This window comes from Thalia democratica, chromosome 4 (assembly GCF_965202585.1).
Source record: "Thalia democratica chromosome 4, ktThaDemo2.hap1.1, whole genome shotgun sequence".
Classification (NCBI taxonomy): domain Eukaryota; kingdom Metazoa; phylum Chordata; class Thaliacea; order Salpida; family Salpidae; genus Thalia; species Thalia democratica.
Window position 1 is genome coordinate 80,047,287 of NC_139168.1, and position 17,932 is coordinate 80,065,218.

Sequence of the window (17,932 nt, forward strand, 5' to 3'; positions counted from 1 at the left end):
TTTCAATATCATAAAAATATTTAGTGTAATAATAATAAACTGCATAGTAATTAATAATTGAAAGTATTTGAAATCAACAAAAAGTATTTTACTGTCGTCACACAAGAAAACACGCAACTAGGTTTTAAGCAAGAATCTATATAAACAGAATAAAAGTTTAAATGTCAGATATAAACTTTGAATAAAAATTTAAAAACTGTTATATTAGCAGCTAGCCAAAACCTATTAATTTAAAACATTTAAAACAAACACAACTTAAAAAATTAATCTATATTTTCATCGGTAAAAAATGGTATAAAACGATAAGTACTATCTTAAAGTCATTTTAAAATTTATCTAATTTAAACGATTTTTTTTATTTATCGTTAATAAACTGTTTAGAACATTAAACTTACAGTGAATAAACTACTCTCTAGATCTAAGGTAAAACTTATAGTTTTTTTTTTGTACTGTTACTCTCCTATCATTTTTAAGCTAAAATTTAAATTAAATTAATCCATCTTTTAACGTAGCTTACAAGAACGAGACTTTTTTGCTAAAGATGTATTGACAAACAAAGACCTGTCTAGTTAAGTAAACAGTACATTTGTTTTATATTATTTTAATTTAAAACATTATACTTAACCATTAAATACCACTAAAGAACTTTAAAACTTATCTTGAAAAAGAAAACTACAGTAAAGTTATGCTTATTATTTTTAAACAAAGGATAAGTTAAATTTAAACATTGAGTTTAATTTATATTGTTTTAATTTTATTTAAAAGTCTGAATTTTATTAATTTAAACCGAAACATAGGAAAATAGGAAAGTGATCTGTTAGCTTTAACAAAAACTTACTTAAAAGTTTTTATAATTTGTGTTTTAAATTTAAGTAAAATTTTTTTTTGAGAAACTGTTCAAACTTCTTTTAAGTTAAAAGCAAGTTTATTAAGCTACTATTACTATTGCAAAGTCTAATTCTACTTACATATGCATCATATTTAAGATTAGTAGTATTAAAAATAACAAAAAACTCTTTTTTTATTTTAAATTACTAAAATTGTTACGAAGTACCGAAATCGAGTTTTTTAAAACATGTGATATCTGACGTTAGCACTTAAAAACTTGTAGGTCATTAAACTTGTCTTTAGTATATTAATTATTTTTATTTGATATTAATGCTAAATATTTTTTGAATAAGTTTGTACGGCTATTCCACTTAGCTGAATAATTGTATTATAAGTCATAATGAAAATTAAAATATAAAAATAAACCTGTATAAAAACTTTGTCACTTTGTTTTAACCATCAAAAAATATTAGATATTTGTTTACATACATTTAAGTTATAGGTACGGTGCCTGAATAAAACAAAAAAATATAATTTTAGTTCATTAAATTACACTAAAGTTTTTATTTTATATTTTCTTTGACCTAAATCTAGATCTTATCCAGATATATTTTCTATAAATAAAAGTAAAGCAAATTTAATCTAATAAGCAGCTTAAAAAGATATCTAATAAGTTTATTTAATAAATGAACATATTTTATAATTTAATATTTTCAGTCCTACGTTAAGGTAATTTATACAATCAACTTGTAATTAGTTATCTTATTTAACATTAAAACTTTATTATTTTATTACTTATAAATAAATAAATGGTTTGTTAATTTTTAGTTCTAAAAAGTCTACTTAGTCCAAAAAACACGTCAGTTGCTTTATATGTACTTGGAAAAATAAAGTAACATACCTTAAAAATTTTGATATATTTTTTCCATACCAAAAGTTAACAACTTTAGTTGACCTAGTTCGCATTACTAACAAACAATCTTTTGCATTTTGTTGCATTTTAGTTTAGGCAAAATTTACGATTAAAATATAGCTTATAACGAAATAAGGTTGTAATACTGTTTAGTGTAGTTTAAAAACTTTAATTTACGACAATAGACACCAAAAAGTATTTACAAAAATTTTATTATGTTTTAAAATCAACTGATTAAGTACGACCTGTTAACTAAACAGGTTTACCAAGTTAAATTAGTTTAGAGTTTTTGGTACAACATACCAAATTAATATAACATCATGTAAATGAATATGGCAGCAAGTTAACAAAATTCTTAATGTTTTTTAAACTATAAGTAAAAACCGATTTGTAAACTAAATTATTCTTTACTTTTTGTATTATTTTGTTTGTTTATTTTGTTTTCTTTACTTAACTAAGTTAAACAGATATTTGTATTGATAAAAAAGCTTACTGTCAATAGAATACAATCATAGATGAATTTTTATCACAATAAAAATTTATTAATGTTACTAACTTACTTAATTTTAGTTTGTTAATAAGGTCCATTTAATAAAAAACAAATGAACCACACTTTACCTTTTTGTTTAGTATTTAAGTTCTTTTTACAGGCCGTTAAACCACTTTTTTATCTAAATTATTAAAAAGTAATTTTTAACGATATATTTATACTGTTGATTACAAATAATAAGTAGTATAAACTAGTAGCTTTAGTCAAAAACTGTGATTATCTTCTAACTACCAAATAATTAAGAAAGTTTCAAAGTTTTATATAAAGATTATAAAAAACAACCTGTTTGTGGCAATGTAGATTAAGAATAAATCTGAACGCCTATAAGTTAAAGAACTACATTAAAGTTTATTTTATTTTTTAAATACACAAAACTTCTTTTTAAAATCAATATGTAAAAACTAATATAAAGTCAGTATTTCATGAAGTTGAAATTTATTAATTATTAAAACTTAATTTTAAACTTCAAATTAAATATGTTTGTACTTACGTATCAAATAAACTTGATTAGAAAGAAATATCTGAATTAAAACTATATTTTAGTCATTATAATTATTCTATGCAGTAAATTTTAACAAACAACTTAAAAGTAAAATTATACTTTTTTGAAGTAAAAAACACCCAAATTTTATTAGTTTTAAAATTATAGTTTTAATTCTATTAAGCTGATTATAGTTCTAACAATAATTGGTTATATGTTTATTAAACACTGCTATAAGTTATAAAACTGTTGCAAAATGAATATCTTAATTTTATTTATTTAAAATAAATTGTTTGTATTTATTTGTAATATGTTTTAATTTTTATTTAAAAAAAATTATTCTAAGAACTAAAGACTTAAGGTTAGAAATAATAAGAAAATTAAATTTCAAACACTTATATTTAATCAAATCTAGAAATATAAGTATAAATATAAATAGTTATTAATAAAAACAAATTTAATTCTTATCACAACCTAAGTGGTTAAAAGTTAGTATAAAACACTACTTTGTCTTGTTTAATTGCAAATTCCAAGGAGCATAATGTTATACCAGCATATATCTGGCAACAAATATAAAAAGTAACATTAGTTTTATATAAACATACACCAATAAGATTATTGTTTAAATATTTCCATTCACTTTTATTATCCACTTTTTTTTTACTGTTTTTTTTAATGTTTACAGCAAAAAATAATCTTCATTTCACTTGCAAAAATTGATGCTGTTTAACATCGAGAAAATAATTTCCAAAATAAAACCTTAACATTATTAAAAATAAAATTAATCGCGAAATTTAAAGAAAAAACTTTTCTATAATCGGTGTTTATCAGCCAATAAATAAAATGTCACCCTTTGTCATAAAAAACCACTTAATTAGAGTCATATAAGTGTACTATCACATCTTTAAGCATATTAAGTGTTAACAATTTTCGTTAAAGATAACAATGTAAAAGTTTTAAAAAATTCACTTCTGTAAATAAGTTCTCAAAAAAGTGATAGAAAACATTCTATTGGAAAAGTAGTATTAAACAACATAATTTGTACCATGGTTAATGAGAATAATGTTTGGTAAAAATGTAAACTATAAGTCAAATCTATAAAATATTTTATTTGTATTAATGAACTATAGCTTGAGTAATTTTAGTGCTTTAAAACTGCAACAAGCAATTTTAGTTTAATATAAAATTTTTTATTGTGAAAAAAATTTATTTGGATTGTAGAGTAACTTATATATTTCTACTGACGTAAGTTTAATTTTATAAGTTGATTTAAAAAGCTATACAAACTATTTTTTTTAGTAAAACATAAATTGTTTTTTGCGGCTTATTTATTATTAATCATTTTTAGTTGCGTGTTTGTTGCTGACGTCTGTAAGATTTTGTTTTTAAATATTGAATTTTTTAAGTTAAAACTTGTTTAATTTTCTTTTTAAGTTTTCAAGTATTTAGTATATTACATCGGATAGATACAAAAACTAAAAAAAAACTTTAACGAATAAAAACGAGAGTTTGTTATTACAAGTTACAAACTGCTGTTCATGCTTTATACTGTAACTTTTATTTTGTAATTTTTAAGTCTATCTCACATCAATAGTTTTAGTGTAAAACAAATTTTCAATGCAATGTTTTAAACACTTTTGTTAAAAACAAAGTAAAAGTATTTAAGTTATATCTAACAAAAAAACTTGCAGTAGTCAAGCTTTAGAGAGGTTTTATTAATTACTAATGATGTGAATATTACTTTAACTCGGACAATGGTTATAATTAAAAACTAAGTGGTTTTGAAAAACTAAGTTTTATTTTTTTATAATTTTATACAGTCTTTTATTTTTTACTTGAATGTAAAATTCAGTTAAAATTTTAAAATTAGCTTGTTAAGGCAATAGCAATAAAACTAAAACATATTTTCTGTAATCAGTTAAGTTTAATGTGTAATAAACATTACTAAAAAACTAAATAATTAATATTTAAAAAAACAACAAAAACCGTGATGACTGATTAGTTTAACTACCTAAAGATTAATTTTTTTATGAATGTCCATTATTACCTTATCTTATTTGCTTAATAATGTTAATAGTCTATCTTTCTTTTATCGGTTTTAAATAAAAGTTACAAGTTTAAAAAAAAAAAAAAACAATATCACTTCAAAAAACTTTTTTCAGTTTTAATATCAAAACACGTTTTCATTCGCTAATACAGTTAAATAATATCTCCTGTTGTTTATAACATCTAAGCCAGAAAAGTTCTATTGATTAGAAATTTTATACAATTAAATTTAAGAATTTAAAGTGATAATAGTATATAAAAAAAGAAAATAATTTTATGGGTTATGTAATGTTAACTTTTTTATATATATATATATCATTATTAGTGTCTTTTCCGTTCAGCTAACTTAAATAGCTGTACAAACTTGCTTGACTGGAAAAACACAATATTCTAAAAAACAAATTAATTTTATAATATAAACAAAATCAAAGAAATGCGAGCACTTAAGCCTTAACGTCAGAATTTGTGTTTATTCGAGCATAAAGTATTTTTGATTTTCAATAATTTTGTTTTTGTAAGTAATAATAACTTATTACTTCTATAATAAGTAATAAAAACCTTTAACTTTTGCTTTTAACTTAAACTGCTAGTCTAAACTTTATTAAATACGTCAACAAAATTATGTTTTGTTACAACAAAAACATTAAACTATTAGTTTTAGTATGTAATAACAACTTTAGTTATTTAATGTGCTAAAATTTTGTTTTTTTTTATGAGTAATAATCTAAACTTGTTAGATTAGTCATAAGAACTATGTTTCGTCGAAGTAAAAAGATTTGGTTCAATATAAAATAAATTTAAAGTAAATTACATATTCATTGTCGATTAGCGAAATTACAAAATTAATTTTAGAAACAGTTTTCAGAAAATATTTATCTATTTTAATTAAAAAAAAATATGTTAATGAAGTTTTATTTTAAAAAAATTTAATCTGTTGCACTAGGATCATGTTTTTCAAATTGTAAAAGTAATAAACAACTTGTAAGATTTAAAACAAAGCAATTTATAAGATATTGTATTGAAACTAAAATTTCATTTTAATATTTTAAGGCTCGTGAAAAAATATGTTATTTTTTGTAACAATAAAAGCTTTTCCAAAACATTTTAAATTATTCTCAAAACAAGCTTTACCAAATGTTTTAAAATCGGATGTTGTAAACTGTTTTACGCAGATTTCGTGACGTGCTTCCAGTATTAAAAAACAAACATTTTTTATTGTTAGGAGTTACATTTGTTTTAGTGCTTATAAAACGTAATTGCATTTACTTGCAGTAGCAGTATCATTGGTGTTTGGTTAAGCTCGAAATGTTGTATTATAAAATGTTTAAGTTTAAGTTTGAAGTGCTTCGTTTTCTTTAGTTTATGACACTTCTTGTTACTTATGTTCAATTGTAGTTTTAGTGTGTCGTGTGATTATTTTATATTTGTAAATAAACTTTTGTTGACTTTTAAGTATCTTAAATGTATTTATCTTATCTAACCATATCTATCCCCATTTAATTACCCCTAGCAATTTAGATCGGTTACATTAGACATCACGTAGGGTATTCTTATCGAGACAATATAAAACAAAGCAAAATAAGTTTAGACTTGTTTATAAACCAACTTTTTTTAGTTGTTAAAAGACATGGTAAAAATATCATTCTTGTTTACAATGTTTACAAAATTATTTTAAAGGTCTAGTTACAGTATTTCATTACATCAAACTTATGTCTTTCGATTAATTTCTGTTATCACAAATATGCTGTTAAAGTATATGGGTTGACGATGCAACCAGTACCATATAATTAGGGTCTTTATATATTTGTTTATCAAAAAGTGATTTGTGTTTAAAACTTATTATGTAGCTAGTAAGTTTAATTTGTTGTTTTTCCGTAGATTGAAAATAACTTAGTAATAAACATTTAACAATACTTTAAATTTTATCAGAATTTTCAAAGTTATTTAGTTACTGGAAATTTAAAAGCCTTAGCTATGATATAAAAAATTTTACATTTCTTTTTAAAATAATAATTGTTTTGTACTTCATGTTTAAAATAAATTTAAGAAAACATTAAAAAATAAACAACTGATATGCAAAATTAAACAAGCTTAAATAAACATTCAAACATATGTAAGTTTAATAGGTTTTTACAAAACGTTGTACATATAACTAAAATCTATTTAAAAAATCTATGTTAACTTAAAAAATGTAAAGAATGATACTTTTACTTAATATTTAACTAAGTCTCCGTGTTTTGATCCCAGTGATTTAATTACGCGCTGTATATATTTATACATTAAAAACACCTTGAAAAGAATGAAACATGTACATTTGGTAGTAAATACGTAATCAATAAATAATAACTAATTATTTATTCAATAACATGTAATTTATTGATAACATATAAACTATAGCGATCCTTTGTTGAAACTTTTTGTACGAGTCTACTAACTGGTAGTGTTAAAAATTATTCGGTTTCTAAAATAAGACTTTAAATTAAACCCTTTTTCAAGTTATACTTAAACAAAGTAAAATCTTCTGTTCTTCTCAGTATACTTAATTTTTTTTAGTCTGCTCATGCAATTTTCTCTACCGGTCAAAATAGACAATAAAACTTTTTATTAATTTATTTAAAAACTGAAACTCGCAAAACAATACACGAATAAGATTATAATAGTGCGAATACAAAAACTTTATTATAATACTACAACATTTATTATATAGAACAAATGCAAAAACTGCAAATGTTCACAATTTCGATTTTCCAAAAATTTTAACTAACATACTGGTAGTGTAAAAAGAAATCAAACTTCATTATAAAATAACAAACATTTTTTTGACTTTTTTGATTAAACCTTAAAATTCTATATAAACATAACGAATTAGAGAAAAAAAAAAAATAATGAAAATATAATTTGTTAGATCATCACCATAAATATTTAACTTGTATTAGTAGTTACATCAATTGTTATTATAATGCTAGTATCTTACTTAATTTCAATAGTTGTAACTTTCTAATAGTTGTTAACAAATTTTAACTACAACTTTTTTAAACCATTCATTTTCTATAATTTATCTATTCAAAATATTTAATGTATTAGTTTACTAAGAGACATAAAAAAAAACTTATCTTTAATGTCAATATTATAACTAAAATGTTTGATTAGTGTTAAAGAATTTTGGTAAAGATTTTTAAGCGAACACAAATAAGTTAAAAGATGGCGTAAGTAGCTAATTTTTATAAACTTTAACATCCGTGCTTTAAAATAATTGTGTACAATTAATTAAAAACTTGACTTTCTTAAGAATGCCCACAATAATTCCCTTTTACTTTTTCCATATAAAATAAAATAAACTATGTTTTAACACGATACAGCCAGCAAACATTCGCTTCAATATAGACGACATTAGATAAACAGAGTGAAATTTTCTTCTACTCAGTGAAAAAAAGGTCACTTGTTATACTGTTTAAATTTTACCGTAGTTAAAATAATAAAGAACAGAAAATAATAAACAGTTGATTTGAAAAATTAAAAATTAAAAGTTTGCTGGTTTATTAACAATGAAAATAAAAGTTTTCTGATATATCTTAAGTTTTATTATTCTGCTTAAAAATTTTTTAAAAGTAAAGCTTGTAAATGTTTATAGCTATCGAAAAAAAAAAAATGTTTTTTTTTTCATCAATGACTTAATTTTACATTTTATTTTAATCATTCAGTCTACCAGACATGTGCTGGTCAAAATTTTGATCCCAAAGATGTAGAACAAAGTCTAGGATTAGTAATATAATATACCTGTTTATGATTAAATGATTTACGGTAGTTTTATATTACGTAAGTAGTGAGTTAACGATATTTATTTTAGTTTAGTGAAGCTAACATTAAAATTTATGTCTCATAGATTATTTAATTTTTTCAAGTTTTTTAAACTTGTTTTAAATAAGAAATATAAAAAGAATTAATTAAGAACAGTAAAATTTAAAAACTTTTAAATCAAACTAATTAAGAAATATAATATAATAATATAAAAAATATAAAAAAACTCGGTATAATTATAAAATTAACGAATTAAAAAATGTATGTCAAAAGCTAAGAAAAGTAATAAATAATAGTTAATTTTAAGTACTAATAATAATAGTTATTATTAATAAAAATTGATGACAATTATTTACAGCTAAAATCAAAAGTTATACTACATATATTAAAATTTATTCAAAAATTAAGATAATTAACAACTTATTGTCATTGAAATAACCAGTTTGTGCTTCCATACTTATAAAAAGGCCGCCTCTTATAAAACGAATTATTTCTTAAAAATCACTAACTGTAATAGTTTGCGAATTATAACCAAACCGAATAGTATTCCTTAATATTTTTTATAAAACACAAGAACAAAAACGTTAATTGATATGTATTTGAGCTATACAGGCTTCTACTTATTTCAAGAGAAGAAATTAAATCTGTTTTTAATTTATTCACGACTTACTATCATTTTTTAATAACTTGAATTTTTTGTAGATAAAAATTAAAAATAAACTTAGAGTCAAGTAGAAATTGTAAAATAAAGATTAATTCTTAAATACCTATACCTTAATAATCTTAGAATGTAAATTTAAATATAAAAATGTGTTATTACAACGTATTTAATTCTTATAACAACCTAAGTATTTAAAAGTTAATATATGAAACTACTTTGTCTTGTATAACTAAAATATCTTCGGATCTAAATTTTCACCAGCATATGTCTGGCAACAAATATACAAAGTAAAATTAGTTTCATTGAAACATGCACCAATAAGTTTTGGTTATTTTACTGACAGTTTTTCACTAGTTACACTATTTTTTTTTTCTTGCAAACTTGATGATGTTTAATATTAAGAAATTTGCCATAATAAAACTTTAACATTATTTTTACAAACTTTCAATCGTGAAACGTAAAACAAAACGTTTTAAAAATCGATGTTTAATAGACTAAAAATAAAATGTCACCTTTAGTAACAAAATACAATGCTACTAACAGTTAATTAGAGTCATATAAAAGTACTATCACATCTTTTAACATAGTAAGTGCAAAAAATATTTTGTCACAAAAAAAAAATATGATAACAATGCTTAAGTTTTTAAAAATCACATCTATAAACAATTACTTAAATAAATAATAGAAAAATTTAATTTGGAAAAGTAGTAGTACTGTTGTTAAACAATATAATTTGTACCATGGTTATTGAGAATAATTTTTGGCTAAAGTATAAACTATAAATAAAATCTATAAAATATTTTTACATATAATGATAAACTTGAATTTGAGTAAAGATTTGTGCTTTAAAACTGCAACTAGCACTTCTAGTTTAGTTAAAAAGTTTTTTTTTATGAAAACCAATACTTCCTTTTTACAGATAAGCAATTAAACTAAAAAAAACTTTTTTTTTCTAGTATACTTAAACTAATTTTTGTATTTAAAAAATTATTTTGCCTCTATTTTCTAAAATAAATTGAGTTTTCCTTTTTTATTTAAACTTTATTTTAAAAAAATCAAGTAGTACGTAAGAAATTTATTTTAACTTTATCTCAAGAAAACTAATACAAGTGATATAGTTTTTTTTTTTTTTTTTCTTAAAATTAATGATGAATGTTACGTCATTATATTATATTTCTTCACTTTTTTGAACTAAACTAAAAATTCTCTGTTCATAATTACAATATCTACTTGAAAGTGACTTAACGAAACTAGTTGTAGTATTTTAAGCAAAAGTTTTGCAGATTAGTTTTATAATTTTAGAAGTATAAATTCTAAAATAATTAATTACGATTAAGAAAAAGAAATCCAACACAAAAAGAATTTTTGCAGAAAGTAAAGATTTAAAATAATTTTAAGTTAATCCGATTCTGTAAAAATAAGAAAGAAATAGACTAAATTCTAAATTAACCGTACAATGTTGAGTGTTAAACTTAAAATACATTGTGATGAATCTTTTGGAAAATTTAAAGTGTGTTTATTGCAATATATAAGTTTGTCACCTGTATTGGGGAGGTTATGAAAAGTAAAATAAAAGTTCTTTACTTGTTACCAGATTATTTATTTTGATTGACTGGATTAAATTGTAATATGTTTCTTTGACTTCTTTTATATTGACTTTTTGTAATGTGGCAAAATGTAGGTACATTATGTAATGAGTTGATTCTGAAAATATGTGCATTTTTTTTTACAAAAAAAAAAAAATAAAAACTTAATAGATGTATTTTAAACAGAATGGACTTATAGAGCATTTAAAGCCTTTTTTTAAATTCTTTCGAATTTATAGCAAATTTGATTTTTTTTTAAATTTTACTTTTAGAATTAATCTTATATTTAAATCAAAGATATTCATGTAAAAGCTAAAGTACTCAAAGCATATAAAAAACCTATAGGTATAATAATGCCTGGGTTAATCCTGCCAAATTACTAGTCTAATTACAAATGAAATTTTTACAAAACAAAACTTATTTCTACTTTAGATACATAATTAGCACATAGCTATTTAAGACTGTGTAAAACTTTTTATTGTTCAAAGATTTGATTTCTACAAGCATTTTTAACTGAAGACTAAAGACTTCAAAATTTTATCTAAAATTTCAAAAACATGTAACTAATGTTTTAAATAAAAACATTAAGCAAGAGTTAATTAGCTCAGTTCATTTAACAAGTTTTTAATAATTAATAAAAAAATTGTGCATCAAAATTAATACATTAAAATTTTTTCATGATAGGGTTTTTCATAAACATTCATTAATATTTTTTTTTTCCAGAAGCCATATCTTTATTAAATGTAAATCATATTAGTAAAATATTGTATTGATATATAAAAACATTTGAATAATGATAAGGTGACACTTTTACTTTTTGTATTTTAAAATTTACTTATTGCAGTACCTAGATATTTTACGTTTACTAATAGCTTAGACTAATTTTATTAGGTCATGATAGTTTATTTAAGGTATGATAGTTGTCCAAGTTTAATTACCTTGGTTACATAAATATAAAATAACAACTTTGTACAAAATATATTTAGGTAATTTTATTTAGTGAAAAATATGTGTTTATACTGTTCTACTTTATTGTATTCTATTGATTTATTTTAATAATTTCTACTTATGACCATGACTATTAAAATTTTTTTTGAAAAAAATGCATTTTTTTATGAAAAAAAAGATTATTATTGTTTTCACCAAACCTCAGTTAGGTGATTTTAGTTAGTAAACTGTTAATTAAACTACTTAAGCCTATTTCATTTACCCCTTATAACTTTTCATATTATTTTTTGCACTTTGTTTAAAAATAACAAACAGCATAACTCTGAATGATTTACCGGTACTCTGCACAATCCGATATACAAATAATTGCAAAACACAATTTTTTTAAAGTGAAAAAATTTTAAACTGACAATTGTTGAAGGTTTTACAAAATTTATAATACAATATCAAAAACTAGAAATAAGCATGTTTACTTTTTTCATTATTTTATCAATACTAAGTTTTTGAGATGTATTTATAGTCTATAAAAATTTTTTATTGATAAATAATACAACTTGATATAAAATATTTTTTAACAATGAGTATAAATTTTTGTTTAAGTGGCAAAACTATTTTAACTAAATGGAAATTTATTTTTATGCACATATATAAACTTACAGATGTTATACTTATATTAAGAAGTCACAAAGTAAATGCTATACGGAATATTTCATAATTACGTCAAATAACAATAACAAAAACAAAATTGTAGAGCATAGGTCAACTAAAAATAACAAATATTTAACTTTAATTAACTCTACTTCATTTAAACTTTAAAACATTTCTAGTTTTTTGAAAATGCTACTTAACTGTTCTTAGTTGGTCTGACCTAGCTCGTAACAGCCTGAGTTTCAAATCTTTAAAATAACCTAATCACCCATTTTGGCAACTTTAACATCTCAACAGCAAGTTATTTTAATTTTTTGATGCTTTTAATGGTCTATTCCTTTAACTAAATAAACAAAGAATGTCAGGTTTTGATTAGTTCAATACAATATTCTTTTCAAACTAGTTCACCTACTTCATAAGCTAAACATTTTAAAGAAGGAAATGTAACCATCTAGACTCAGTGATGTAGGAACTAGACAATTTTGAGATAATTTTGTTTAACTATAAAGTATGTAAATTTTTTAAAACTAAACTTTGTAGCTAATACTCTACCGAAATAAATTTAATAAGTGATTGGTTATATGTACTATGTAAGTTTTAAAGATACAACGGAACACAAGACAAATGTAAGAACTTTAATATTTAAATAATCATACTTATAGATATACAAATAAATACTGACATATATATACATATATTAAATTAAAACTAAAAAGTTCTATTGACAACTATAATATTCTATGGTAAATTAAAAATCTTTAGCGATTTTACTTTAATAGTCATTTGTAAAATTTAGTGAGCATGTTTGTATCAGGCTTAATGATACAAACATAATAATTTTTGACCGAAAATTCCTAATATCTCATTTCCGGTTGGGTTGGTATTTCTGAACACAGCAGAAAAAGTGCGTACCTTGTTGGCAGGTTCTGAATATAAATCTTGAAAAGTAAAACTTTGTAACTTAAGTCTGGTGAATTAATTAACTACTTATTATTAATTAAGAAATTAAGGTATATTGAGTAAACACTTAAATGACTTCATAGTTGTTTTAGATTAGATATGTATACAATTGACGTAGTTGTTAAAAATCGCAAAAGTTGCTTTCCATTTGTTGTAATTATATTTTGTCGTTGGTCAAAAGTTAATGAAATTTTTAAACTTATTCACTTGTGTAGCTGTATACTACAGTTAACTATTGTAAACTAAATGGTCAAAAAATATGGTTTTAATACCTATATAAATGTATCTTTTAACTTATATATATTAGATCTAAAATATAATATAAAAAATATTTTTTTCTATAATACACCAATTGTATTAGTATTGTGAGTTACAAAATAAATCAAGCTTACAAATGAAATTAACCTTCAAATAAAAACATTAGCACACAAAACTGTTTTGAAACAATAACTTGCAAAAAACTTAATCTTTTATGATGAACCTTTCAATCAATTCTACTACTATCTTCATTATATTCTATTAAACATAAAACAATTGCCTATGTGCCATTAATTGACAATTTGTAACACGAATTACCATATCTATTATACCAGTTTAAAATTTCTACATTAAATTATTAAGAAAGAAACACGTAAAGCAATTTAGATACTAAAACTTGCATTTTATTTTATCAATTTGCACAACTTTTCAAATAAACTTTAGTGGTACATCATATTAAAGTAAGATGTTAATAATTAATGTTATTTTAAGTCTTTAAAATATTTAAAGTAATATACTTATATATACTTTACATTTGTGTTTGTTATAAATCTAACAAACAATGTTTAAACTAAGCCAAAAGAAAAGAAGGAGAAAACTTTAAAACTAGTTAAGACAAAAAAAAAATTTGCATTACATTGTTAAAATTAATAATATTAGAAAAAAAACTCAAAACAATGTTGATTAGTTTTGACATTAAACAAAAACTTAATCCGATGCTTGATAGTTTTCACTTTTTTAAAACTGGGTATGTTTTAGTTTTTTTTTTTATTGAAATAGCAACATGCTAAAAATGATATACCTTAACTTAAAGTGATGACTAACTTAATAAAACAAAAAAATAATATATTAAAATTGCTGTTAGTAATTGGGTTGAAAAAGAAATTATATTTTTAACTAACGAAAATTATAAAATAAAATTCGATGCATATAAATACACTGTGATTTTAATATAAAGTTATCTTTAAAAAAATCCACGACAGTTAATCAGACTAATAATGGTTTAAGAAATTTCATCGTAACTTAGTTTTGAACCACATTAACTGTCTTGTTTTTTTAATCTATAATTATTAAAAAGATGAAGTTAAAATTACATAACAAATGGTTTCGTTTCATCTGCAACTTATCGATTATTTTTTATACTCCTAGAATTTTTTTTTAAGAAGTCTATACTACATGTAAAAATATAAAGAAAAAATAAGTTTTAATACAGTTAATATTCTTAAAATGTACTAAATGTAGAAACTACTACTTTTGTTTGTTAATAAGTTTTTTTTTGTTTTTATTTTTATACAATTTTGTATAACCATTAAATATAAAATGTGTTCGTATACTTTTCTAATAACAGTTAACTTGTTATAAAACAATTAGTCGTTCTTAATGCTTTTGAAATGTCTTATAAATTCAAACAAAGTACAAAAAGAATTTTTACCAACAAATTCTGTCGCAAAAACTCGAAAAGATGTAAAAATGTGAAAATACATAAACTTTTCTGCTGATAAACAGTCTTCTAAACATAATAGACATCGATTATCTAAACATCTATGTTTTGTAATTTTTTAAGTGACGTTGTTCGTGACAACGTTCTAAATATTCTTCACTTTTGAGGAAATTTACATAATTTAAGCTATAAATGTAGTTTATTATTCTGATAAACGTGTAAGCCAGCGTTCGTGTGTAAAAAAATGACGTCACTAAGCAATTAATTTTTTTTTTACATATTCCTATATACATAACTGTTTAAATATTAAATTTTGTATACAAGTTTTTTTAAATTTTATCTTTTAAATAACGTAGATTTCATGATAAACTTAATATACAATTCTGTGTAACTATTTTCAAAAAATTTTTTTTGCATGATTAGTTATTTTGCTTTTTTTAAACAATTTAGTTTTTCAGTTACAATTAGTAGTTAATAATAACTTAATAGTATTTTATTCGACTTAAATAAATTTTTGTACAAGAAAAATGTTTACTCACACATTTAATTACAAATGCTTTAAGAGATTAAAAACACGTTTGTAAAATATTTTTACTGTTATGCTATTTATAAATTACTATAATGTTTTGTACTTTGAAACAAATTTCTTTTATTTTACATTTAAAAAGCGACGTTGTTCGTGACAACGTTCCAAAAATAGATCCTCATTATCTTAGATACGAAAGTTCGAAACTTGAAAATTGACAAAGTTTTTAAAATAAACGCTCAATTCGAATGTTTGTGTGTAAGACAAGTGACGTCACTAGACACTTGGAAAAAGTGTTTTTTTTTTGTAAGTTGATTTAAACTACACTATTTAAACATTAAATTTGTCTACGAAATAACATACTTTTTTTTTATTTTCTATTGTAAATTATTGATTCGAATTTTTTTATAAGATAAGAATGTTATCGACTTTTACGACAAGGTTTACTTTTAAATTAAAAAAATCACTTTAAAATAAAAACATTTTTTGATTACAGTAATTTGCAATATTGTCCAAAAAATAATATTGAATTGATTTTGTACAAAGTGTTTCATTTATTTTGAACTAAGGACGTATTAATGAAAATTAATTGTGTAATATAAAAATGTTTCTTAATAATTATTTTACGAAAATGAGATTACTCTGGCTCCTAAATCTATAAAAACATAGATGTTAAACTTGAAATTAGTTTAGTTAAATTTAAAATGATGATTATCTTGTACAGGATACAAAAATCAATGCACAAACTAAAACAGATGTCAAAAAATGCGACAGAAAAAAAGTTTTAGTTTTAACTAACGGAAATATACAAGTAAGTTTAATCGCATTTAAATGAACTGTGTTATTACTATTAAGTCTTTTTTTACAAAAAATATTCGACTAGTAAACGGTATTAGTGGTTCATAATAATTTTAGAACAATTTTTTAAGTTGAATATCTTATTTTTAAGAAATAAGTTTATCGAAACATTTTATCGCAAATATTGTGAAAGTTTTGATCCTCGAAAAAAGTAGAATTTTTTCTTTACTAATATGCTTTTTATAAAATATTATATTTATTTTTTCATCTATAAATGCGACGTTGCTAGTGACAATGTTCTGAATAATGGTAATTTTTTCATCAACATAAAAACATGACACACACTAATTAATTAATTATTACAATTAAATACTTATTACCAACAATCTCAGAAAATAGGTTCAATAGTTTAAAAAATATTTTTTTTTTAATTTTTTTTAATCCGTTAATTTCGGATTATTATTAGTACAGTAACAATAAGCGTTAAAAGCAATTAAAGCTTATGTCTACTTATAGCTTGAAATGACTTGCATTTGACTTAGTTGTATCTAGTGTAATATATTTTTTCAATAAATACTTTGACTACATTACATAATTCAGGAAATTTTGAGGTTATACAATTTTTTAAAAATCTTATTATTGTGTTTATTTAGTTTAAGTGACATAGTTAAATATTTAATTTAAATCTAGCCCTGGTGTTTAATTTAGCTTTTAGTTTATTGGCCATTTTATTCTCATGATCTATTTTGGTATTAAAAATCACATATCATTTTTTATAAAAAACCTTGAGGAAACAGTTTGCATCTGAAAGAATAGAGAGAATGCTCGAAGCTCTTGTGACTAATTCAGTTGACTAATTTGGAGGAAGCTATTATCAAGCTACGATCATGATTATACTAAAAAGGTTAGTATTTTCTTTTTAACTTTTAGTATTAGTAAATTACAATACATTTTTCAATAGAAAAAGTTCCCTTTTTAGATTATTAATATTACCTGCTTTTTAAACTAAACAATAATTCCTTTAAAGATGTTTACACAATATCGATATTATTAGTTTAATAATAATGAAAATTCAAAGCTAATTTTGTATAAAATTTTGTACAAGTCTGTAAAGTTTCCTAAATAAGAAAAAAAGAACTTCGTATTTGTGTCAAAAAATATTTCAAAGTAAAAAAACATAATAGTTAATAAAATTAAAGAAATCGTGTTTAAATTGAAGACTGGTTATATTAACTAACCTTAAGTAAATAAAGTTGTTAAATTAAAGTTAAAAAATAAATTGATAATGATAAGGTTAACAGCACAATTTTCAAAGATTTTACAGTTATATAACACATCCATCTAACATTAAAGTGTGCAAAGTACGACCTGCAGAGAGTAAATGAGCACAAAATAAATAAAAAGTTTACAAAAAGTTAATATTTTTTTGGAACAGTATTAATAATTGTGTAAATTAAACGAAATATAAATGTTCCAGACCGCTAAACTAA